This window comes from Nyctereutes procyonoides, unplaced genomic scaffold (assembly GCF_905146905.1).
Source record: "Nyctereutes procyonoides isolate TBG_1078 unplaced genomic scaffold, NYPRO_anot_genome, whole genome shotgun sequence".
Lineage (NCBI taxonomy): Eukaryota > Metazoa > Chordata > Mammalia > Carnivora > Canidae > Nyctereutes > Nyctereutes procyonoides.
This window is the reverse complement of record NW_026575148.1, coordinates 11631387-11641633: the sequence shown is the minus strand read 5'-3', so window position 1 is coordinate 11641633 and position 10247 is coordinate 11631387. Positions and strand designations below refer to the sequence as shown.

At 36.8% G+C, this 10247-nt stretch overlaps 1 pseudogene; it reads right to left on the bottom strand.

Moving 5' to 3' along the window:
* Positions 1–900: 900 nt before the first annotated feature.
* Positions 901–980, bottom strand: LOC129501715 (U2 spliceosomal RNA; annotated as a pseudogene).
* Positions 981–10247: the final 9267 nt, after the last annotated feature.

Here is a 10247-nt window from a genome sequence, read left to right as displayed (position 1 = left end):
GAACACAGAAACTACAGAGAGTTAAAGGTGGTGAACTTCTTAATGTTGATGGTGGTGAGCTTCTCAAGTGTGAAATGTGAAATACTGTGGTCCCTCCTAACCCCAGACCCATGAGGAGAGGGGAAAGAAATTAAAAACAAAACACCAAAACAGATAATGCTAGCCCTTGGCTTCAGTGACCGACTCTTTATGACTGCAGATAATACAACAGGACCTGTATGTTCAAGGGCAAGTTGGCTTCAAGGAGGGTCAGAATGATATTTTTTTAAAGTAAGCCATTGTTTATTTCTTCCATAATTCTGTTTCCAGGGCTTATTTTCTTTAAGAAAATATAATGAGTAGGGAAAGGGTTAGGGTATTGGGAGAAAGAAATAGGAGGCCCCTGACTAGGCTCTGAGTATTTCAGGCATATAGAGATTGAGATAAGACAAAGACAGAGATCAGGAAAATTTAAACCACTCTATTGCAAGTAAGAGGGTTGTAATAATTACATTGTAACCACAGAAGATTAAATAACTACCAAACTGATCAGGCCTCAGAAGAAAAGTTCACTACAAAGATTAATCAGACCTAGCAATACACACTTATAGATCATAGATGTCACAGAAACACTTGCACACAGTGTATAAGCATCATGTCTAGTTCTAGCCACTGACCTAATCACAGTAAGTTTCCTGGTAAAGTCCTAATAAAAGGCCAGAGATGAAAAACCCTCATTGGCAACCTCACTGGGATCCTTTTCACTCCTGAGAGTTTTTGTATCTCTGCTTAATAAAACTCTATTGCTTTGCTTACTCTCCTTTACCCCAGAGATTAATTCTTCAACTCTGAGACAAGAGCCTCCCTCTCCTACTTCAGTAGTTGGGTTCAAACTACATCAGGGTGGAATAGTGGGAAGCTAGGAGTTACAGATTGGAAGATAGATAAATTCACATATATTTATTCTACACTTGATCTTAGCCAAAAGGCCAAGAAGTGATCACATATATTTATGCTACATAAATAAATGATTGATGAATACATACACACATCAACACACACCCATACTCATTTTTTCAAAGTAACACAGAGGAGGAATTAGCTGAGTGTCTGAGGCCAAACTGACCCAAGGTAACATTTTACCATCTGGGAATGATCTTTTGATTACTAAAACTTCTATGTTTCTCTTTTAGTTTATTAAGTCAGATATTGTTACCTTAGGTTTATTCTGGTAAGTCCAATAGACAGTTTCATAAATAACATTTTCTAAGAAAGGAGATATGTGCTCTTTTATCAGTCTTGTCTGTATTCTTCCTTTGATCAAGACTTGTATGATGCATGGTTTTTGGTTTTATTTAGCTTAATGACCCATCGAAAAGTTCCTTCTGTAGGTCTTCAAAATAATATAATGAAACTATTAAATTATGAAAACAATTAAACTTTAACATAATCATAAATATTTGTATCCCCACTACATTTTGTAAACACTTTAAAATAATTATAATGTATATATGGACATATATGAAATTACTTAATTTCTTTGCACATGAGCATAGGACTATTACAACTGCTTAAGTCAACTAGTAGTTTTTGAAGATCTACTTACTGACCATAGGTCTGTGATAAGCAGGAGTAATGACCTAAAAATTGTACCTTTGCCCTGAATTATTAAATTGATTTTAAAATGCCTAGATATGGCTTGGACTTTGGAAGAAACAGGTGACTATATATTCCAAGTTGGGTGTACTCAGCAATGATTTACATTTCAGAGCAATTTTCTTATCTCATCACAGAAGCACATTTTTAGTAGTACATTCTAGACAGTTATTTGTAAAAAAACAAATAAATGATATTCCTCTGTCCTCTTTTAACCAGGTTTAGTGCTTGGAGGACAAATATAACTTGTGAATCATTCTCCTTGGAAAGTATCATTTAAGAAATTTATTTACATTTGCAGGAAAGCTTAATTGTTACTGATGTGGAATATTTGTAGAAAACCAGAGGCATACTAATAGAACTCTTTTCTATGATTATGTAGCAAAAGTGAAAATTTTTTAACGTCTAAAATAAACTCAACACTTTTTAAGAAAAATGCTTACAGTGTAAATACATGTCACTAATGAGTTGTGAATGTGTGTGCTTTGCAAAATGAGTTTAGAGGGCTCTATAGATCCATCTATAAAGAACATACAAGAATGATATTAAATAGTATAGAATTTTTTTTATGATTTCTGTAATTTAGAGGAAAGACAAAAAACAGTCCCTGATTTTGTATGCTAATTAGTGTCTCTTCTATGGTAGCATAAAATACTCTAATGGTAACATTGTGGGAAATTTAGTTTTTATCAACTAAGATGATATTTGGATGGTGTCACTACAAATAGACACATTATATAGGAGCAGCAGGCCTTCCTGTTGCAGCAGTTCAATACCTATGTGACCAAGTAGAGCTTTCTGTAGATACCTGGAATGGAATGTGGGTTTATAATCTTGTCTTTCATTTTAAGGAAAGTGATTGAATGTTGTTCATTCAATTATTCTTAGGTAGGGGAGAAAGGGGAATGTCTAAAGTAAGTTAGGGTGGAAGGATGAAAGAAGAGTAGGAAATTTCTACTGCAGGGGAAGAAATTAATTCCTCTACTCTTCTAGGCTCTTGGCTGAGACTCTGGTATTATAAAGGACAGATTAATAGTGAAAAAACAACTGAAGTTTAACAACTTGAATACCTCCTGCGTACTTGGGAGATCCTTAGGAAAAGTGAGTAACCCCCTGAAATGGTCCAAGCCACCACCTTAGATACCCATCTCCAGCTAAAGACAAAAGAAAGTTGTTAAGGAGGCAGAGGTCAGTAATGGAAGGTTAACAGGCAAAGCACAGTAAACAAGGTTAAGGTTGTTATGTAGATTTATTTCCAGGACTTCATTGATAAAAGTTTCTAGAGATTTGGTTATCCTCCTTTTTTTTTGGTAGCTAGAGGGAGACACCCTTAAAAAAAAAAAAAAAAAAAAAAAAAAAAGAAGATTTTCCTTGTAAATGTAAATGACCCTTACAAAAGGTTCTTTTACTGTTTCCAGATCTTCTCCTGTGTCTGCTGTTTCTTAAACAGTCAGCTGAAAAAATAATATGTTAAAGAAGCATAAATGAGGATAGTATATCTTGCTCCTCTTTACTCTCCTGTCTTATTGGGGAAAGATTTGGTGACTTTTCTTTCTTTTGTTCCTCCTCAGTCCTACAGTTTTGTAAGGAAATGAGTTCTGTCATCATCGGGAATGAGCTTAGAAACAGATTTTTTCCCCAGGGCATCCAGACAAGAGCTCTGCGCAAGTGACATCTTGGCTTTGCCTAGGGACAGCCGAAGCAGGGAGCTCAGCCAAGCCTGCCCAAACTTTGCACCTATAGACCCGGCTCAGAATTGATGGGTATTGATGTAAGCCAGTAAGATTGTGGTAACTTGTTACACAATAGAAAACTAATGAAGATGGATATGAGTGATATTTTCTTGCTCTGAACTTTGACAGTTGAACGTATACCTTGTTTTCTCAAATGATATTTTCCCAATTATCACCATCCCTCACCTCAACTTGAGTACTTTGTAAAGCGTTGTGAGAGTCCTTGATATTTCTGGAATACTCTACCATTGGGGAAGTAAACTGATACAGTATGCTCTCAGCAATTGTAGTAAACACTGGTTGTTTTTAAAATGCTCACGATAAACTTATAGTCTGGAAAATTGCTCTTTAACTTGATGGGGTATTTTTTATCCTTTTAGATAAGATACTAATTTGCATCCTTTTGAAACTCTTCAATTCAAATCATAAATGCTCATTATACTTCTTCATTGTGAGCATGATCAAGCCTTATGCATGCATATCTTTAGCACCTCTTGAAATGGCTACAGTCCTTTGAACAAACCAAGTACTGGAAAAAATGAGGACTGTTTTTCCCTGCATCTTGTTTTCAAAGATGGATGCACTCTTCAATAGCAAATGCCTAACAAGCTGAACAGTTTCAAGGGCTCTGTTGATTGAAAAACATTATCAGATAGTACTTTGTGAAGCAGGCCCTTCTAAATGTGGATGCAATGTTATTTGAATGAGAACCATCCCCTAGTTAAGATGAACAAAAGACTTGCATAATAAAAACAAATCTTATTATAAAATAAAATAGTGCGTGTGTTTAATTTGAAGACTAAATGCATTCATTACCATAACAAAAATGACCTAGAAATGTCAAGGACAAAATTTCTTAGGCACTGAGAACTTTAGAAAATGATTGCTGGGAACAGTTGTGTTTTTTTAAATCAATTTTTTTATTATCTTGAATGTAGTCATTCTGTTTGTCTCTCTTGTTACTTCCCCACTATTATTTCTAAAATTGTTAAAATGACATATCCAACTCATTGATAGTTTGTAAAGATAAATCTGTTAAGTATTACACTTTAAGGATACTCAAGTGTTTTTAAATTAAGATATAAGGATAAAGATCTGGGTATTGAGTTGTTACATAGTTGCTGGGCTGCAATTTAAATCAGTTAAGCATAAATCAATAAAACATATTGCCCCCCCCCCTTTTTTTTAACATCTGTTAGTTCCAGCATAAGGGGGTTGCCTCTCATAAGTAGTTAGGAAATAACTGACAATTTTCTCAAAAATTTTTTTTCCTCCTTCCTAAAGGAGAAAAAAAAATATAAGTAATCATAATTTAATTTTTCATTTCCTTATTTTGACAATATTTTACAACATATTTTTATGCCCATTTTACTGACGAGAACAGTAAAAGCTTATTTAGGCTATATGAAAATTAGTAATAGGAAATCTAACTAAAATGGAGTTGTCAAGTTTCAAAAGGGAGAGCTCTCATGCCCTACAACTCATGATCAATTGCAGACTGAACATGAAGAGACAGACTTGACCTTCCAAAGACTTGGCCTTGCACTTGACCTATTATTCTACTCTTTCAGTGGAGGAAGAAATGCTTTTCTCATCCCCTGAGCAATAGCTCAGCCAATGAAAAGCTACCACATTTCTAACTCTGTTTACTCCAATGGACTTTTAGTTTTTAATAGCCTTCCCAGCTTAACCTTTTTCTTCTTAAAAAACTTATGTTTTCTTTGTCCCCAGATTTGGCTACAGCTTTGCCAGAGCTAAGTCATTCCTGACAAAAATGAATACCCTAACTCTAAATCATAAGGAAATGTCAAACAAACCCGAATTGTAGGACAGTCTGCAAAACAACTAGCTTATGCCCTTCAAAAATATCAAAGTTAAAAAACAAAGAAACTTGAAGACATATTCCAAATTAAGGAAGAATAGTCAGGACTGAAAGTTAATTAGCACATTGGGACCCACAAAATGGAGGCTGCCTCCATTGTTCATCCTACATTCCAAATCTAAATGTGCAGGCTGAGTTAGGGATAAACAAGGCTAGGCAGGGCTAGGTAGCGGGCCACAGAATCAGGCTCACAGAAATCCCCAAAATGCTAAGGTATAAGGAAACTAGAGATAAAGGAGCAAGCCAGACCACCCTGCCCCAGGTGTGGGTAGGGAGGGTGTCTTTTTAGGACCATCATCCATGACTGCAACAAAGAATAAGCAGACCCTGAAGAAGAAATAAGCCATTAAAGATGTTACCACCAGTCCTAACTCAAACCAAGACAGCAAAGGATCTCAAGACCTCAAGCTTCCCAGTGAGTTCTCAATAAAAGACTGCCACTACAAGACCTCAGTGGCCACCCTGTCAGGACCCCTCTCACTTTTGAGAGCTTTCTCTATATCTCTGCTTAATAAACTTCTATCGCTTTACTCACTCTGTTGTCCACAAGACTCTTTCTTTGACTCTTAGCTCTCCCGTATCACAGGCTTACATGTACAGGAAATATCTGTCAAGGAATCCTACCATATACTTATCACAATCTTCCAATTGTTTCAGGATTTCTCTTCACTTAGTACCTGCAGTTCTTGGTCATGCTACTTCAAAGAATGAAGAGGGAGACCAGATGAAGAATGGTGTGCAGCAAAGTTTATTGAGTGACAGTAAAGTGATAGTACAAAGCTCCCCATGAAGGAGGGGACCTGAGAGGGTTGCTGTTGGAGTTTCTAAGTCTAGCATTTTTATGAGATTGTTGGCATGCTGTTTTAATCTGGTTAACCTTCTATGCATGTCATCCAACTAGGTTTTTGTCCACCTGCTTGTCTATCTATCAGGTGGTTGTTTACAAGGGAAAGGATCCTTTTCAGGGAGTTTTCATGGTGGTGGACTGAAAAGGGCTCCGTTCAGGGTGGTATAGATAACAGGATGGGGTCTTTGGTAAGATCTACTACTCTCTTGGATTGAGTTCCACTTATTCTGTGCTCTGAGCTCTTTGAGTTTGTTTTTCCTATTCCTTCTGTGTGGAAAACCCTGGGGGTATGAGAGATTCCAGATTTCCACAGACGGGATATTGAGATGTGAGAGATTCCAGTTTCATGGTGAGATTTATAGGTTTCAGGAACTGTGCAAAGTCCACCAGAAATACTAAATCTCATGGAATTAAGTCTCAATTATTTCAAGAGAAAATTATAGATACTTTTCAGTCTAAAAAACAATATAACAGTTTTGAGAAGACTCACAATGTCCAAGGGTCAGCCCACAGCTTATATAGCTTGGGGACTTGGGGGAATAATTTAAGACAAGAAAATCAGACTGTTTTTGACAAAGGCGTATCAAAATCTGAGTAGGTCCAAGTCAGACTGAACAGCCATTAGGGTGTTTTCCACTATAAAGAAATCTTCTCATGTAAGTATTAAGAGATCTATAGCTAATGGGAATCTCAGAAGCCAAAACCACAAAATTGGTGGGCATGAGTTGATCTCTTACATACTATTCGAGTACTCATTGACTAACTGCAAGACTCCCATGTTAGGATAAATTGGTCAAAGAACAGGTTAAATTAACACTAGGCCACCCACTAACAACAAGAACATCTCTGTGCAACAGGTGTACTAAAACACCATAAAACCCTGCATATATCCCTACTAGGTGTTACTTTGGCTCTGAGAGACCCAATGCTTAAAGAAGTAACGTCTTCCAGTTTCAGAGGACCTACTTATTTTTTGTCTAAGACCTGTGGTCCCGGAAGCTGTAGATACCTACAAAAATGGCAAAATCTTACAAAGACAAGTTAAAATTTCAATGGCCATTATGGGCAATGTTCCAATTACCTAAGGTCATTCATTTAAAGAAGTACACTTGAAAGCAAGGATTCTCAAGTCAACAAACAGAATAGGATACCTATTTTAAGTAGTATGTAGAAGACTCTAAAAGGCCTCAAGACTCTAAAATAGATTCACTAAAAGATTCATTGTAAAAGGCTAATGAAAGATCAATCACACAAAAGAGGAAAAAAACAACAACAAAAAAAGACTGCAAGACTGACATGACTCCTGCTACTATCCTGCGTCTTTCTCTAGTTGACTACTCATTCTCCTAGTTTTCCATTTTAATTGCCTCCTACTCTGAAAGTCACATCAACACTGCAAGTAAAGTTGGCCAAGTTAGTAGCCTTTTATAAGAGCTCTAAAACCAGAACTTAAAACACATGAGCTTCTCCCATTTTGCCTTCCCAGGGGGCCATCATCAAAACAGTTACAGAAATCAGTGTCTCAATCAAGTAGGATACTAGAAAAAAAGATGGTTTTCAAAGGTTTTGCCAAATCTTTCCACAGCCACTTGAATGCCCCCATATCAACCATAGAAAAAGGGCCTCCCTATATGGCCCCCCTCCCAGGGTTGATGAGGCCCCAAGGGTGGGTGTTGGGGGTATTATCCATTAAAATATTACCAGTTACTGCTTTAAACAGCAAAAGGCAAACTAAAATTAAAACTAATGGAAGACATGGCCAAATTCTGGTAGATCTCAGAGCTATGATTTCTATTTTAAATATCATTCACTCCTGAGCCTACAGATGAGATCATGGGAAAACTGGCAGAAGCCATCAAAGAGCGAGAATTCTCACTAGGATGAGCTCTTCTGTATTTCTGTAGAGCCCAGTCAAGAAAGGAACATAAAATTAAATACTAGCCCTTCATTTCCACATTTAGACTCTTCTGCATTTTGGGGTACCCATTGTTGTTGATCCTTTTTCTTCCAGGGAGAAGTAGTTCTTTCATGTTTGTCTCCTTTTGTGCCCTGAGAACTTGGCTTGGTTTTCTACCCACCTGGGTCACACAGGTGATCACATTTTTGTCTATGCAAGCAATTAAACTGTCCATTTAGGAGCCCCCAAAATATGGCCAGATAAAAATATTGGTTGCACCCCCTTGGTGCCTAGGGTCCTATGGACTATTGACAGGTCTCTCAGGAGTGGTCTTATGTCTTTTCTTGGTCAATCTTTGGAAGTAGCTTTGGATGTCTGAAAGAGTGCCTTTTGTGCCCTCTTTGGCGATGTTTCTTTCACCCATGGAGTCATTCAATAAAGTCACAAATAATGGTTTGTACTTGCTAAAACCTGATGAGGTATTTGAAAAGACTTTTAAAGTAGCTCTATAGTCAGAAGTTGACCAAATTGGTAGCTGTTATTCAGAAGCTAATAGGAATGTTTTGTTTTAGGCTTTCTCCCCTAGGCTAAATGAAACTACAAACCCAAGGCAAAGGCAAACATCACAAAAATAAATAATTATAAATCCAGAAGTAAGAACCTTTTGATTTCCATCTTAGTTGAAGATCTACTCCCTGATCTAAAGAAGGAAACTGCAGATAATACAGTTAAATGAATGGGTCAGCTCTTTGATGTAATTCAGACTGTAACCCAATTCTTTTGAGGAATTTAACCTGTCCTTCTTACAAATTGCATCTTCACAAGAACAGGAAAAGTCCAACTATCTTTGATCTATCCCCAAACCTCCTCAAAAGACTTGTAGGTATTGTAAAATTCTAGATTTAGGAACCAATGGCCTTCTTGGAGGAACTTGAATTCTTTCCCTTTGTCTTTGAGATGTAAATGTTCTCCTCTGACTTTTCTCAGAACTCTTATCTAGGCCATGTCTTTGAAATGCAAACTTCAGGGAAGCAATTCTTATAGAAGGGTGAGGGGGAAGGTTATTTGGAAACTAAGAGAATAAAAAATCTTCCAAGTCCTCTATACAAATATTAGTAAACCTTGAAGCCATCTTCTGAACAGATAACCTTAACTTACGCCATCTTCCAGATGCACAATCTAGATCCAACCATTCTTTTATGTAAACTAGTGATTTTTACTTTATCATACCCTCTCGGGGCTAGGTTTTCAAAACAAAAGCTTCTAAGATTTCTACACATACCTGTATGTTTAGGTATGTTTATGTATGTCTATGGTATATGCTGGATAGTAGTTTGTGCGAGCGCATCCTGGATGCCCTTGTTACTATCTTGAGAATGTAGAGATCCAGTCATCCCTCTATATTCCCAACAAGCAGAATTTGCAGAAGGTGTTATTCAACATTAAAGGTCAGAGAAGCTGGGGATGGTCAGCCCAGCGCTTCTCCCTAATAATGGAGATTTCCCTTGATCTCCTTGGAAACACTGCCCACAGGAGGAGTGAAAGGGCCACTGAGAGTTGCTAGATTCAGTTGCTATGCTACAAAAACATGCTGCACATAGATCCCAGCAGCAGATGCTATGTGCAGTTTGCCACTCCTGGACTCCCTCTACGTAAGTCCCCCCAATAAACCTATGTCTCACTTGGTGTCTCTGATTCTGTGGCCTCCCTGGAGCATCACCCACCCTAGGCTTAGACTCTTCTGGTGGCTACACCATATATATGTTATAGATGAATAGTATTTTTCTACCTTTGAATGGTATTGTCAAAGTGAATTTTTAAAGAGCTCTATTTAATTGGCTTAAAAAATAAACATTTATATAAATCAAATATGCTTTCAGAAATACAGTCAATAACTCTGAGGTTTTTCAAGTTGGCCTAGGACAGCCTTTGATAAATAAAAGCTAGTGTAATTTTATTGGTTTAATTAAAATAGTATCTTTAGAGTTATCACCATTAAGTATAATACTTTTATTCTACCTAGGTTTACAAAAAATCAAATGGGTTCATGGTATCTGTTACAAAAATTGTCAGCAAGAACCATAACTCAAGAAAATGATTAGCTGTTTAAAGTCTTATGAAATTTTCATGAGTAATGTAAATAATTATTAAGAATGAATAGATTAAATAGATGCCAGACATAAATTTATAAATGAAATTTTCAACAATAATACTTTATGGTATGTCTCCATAAAAACAGCTTCCACAATCATT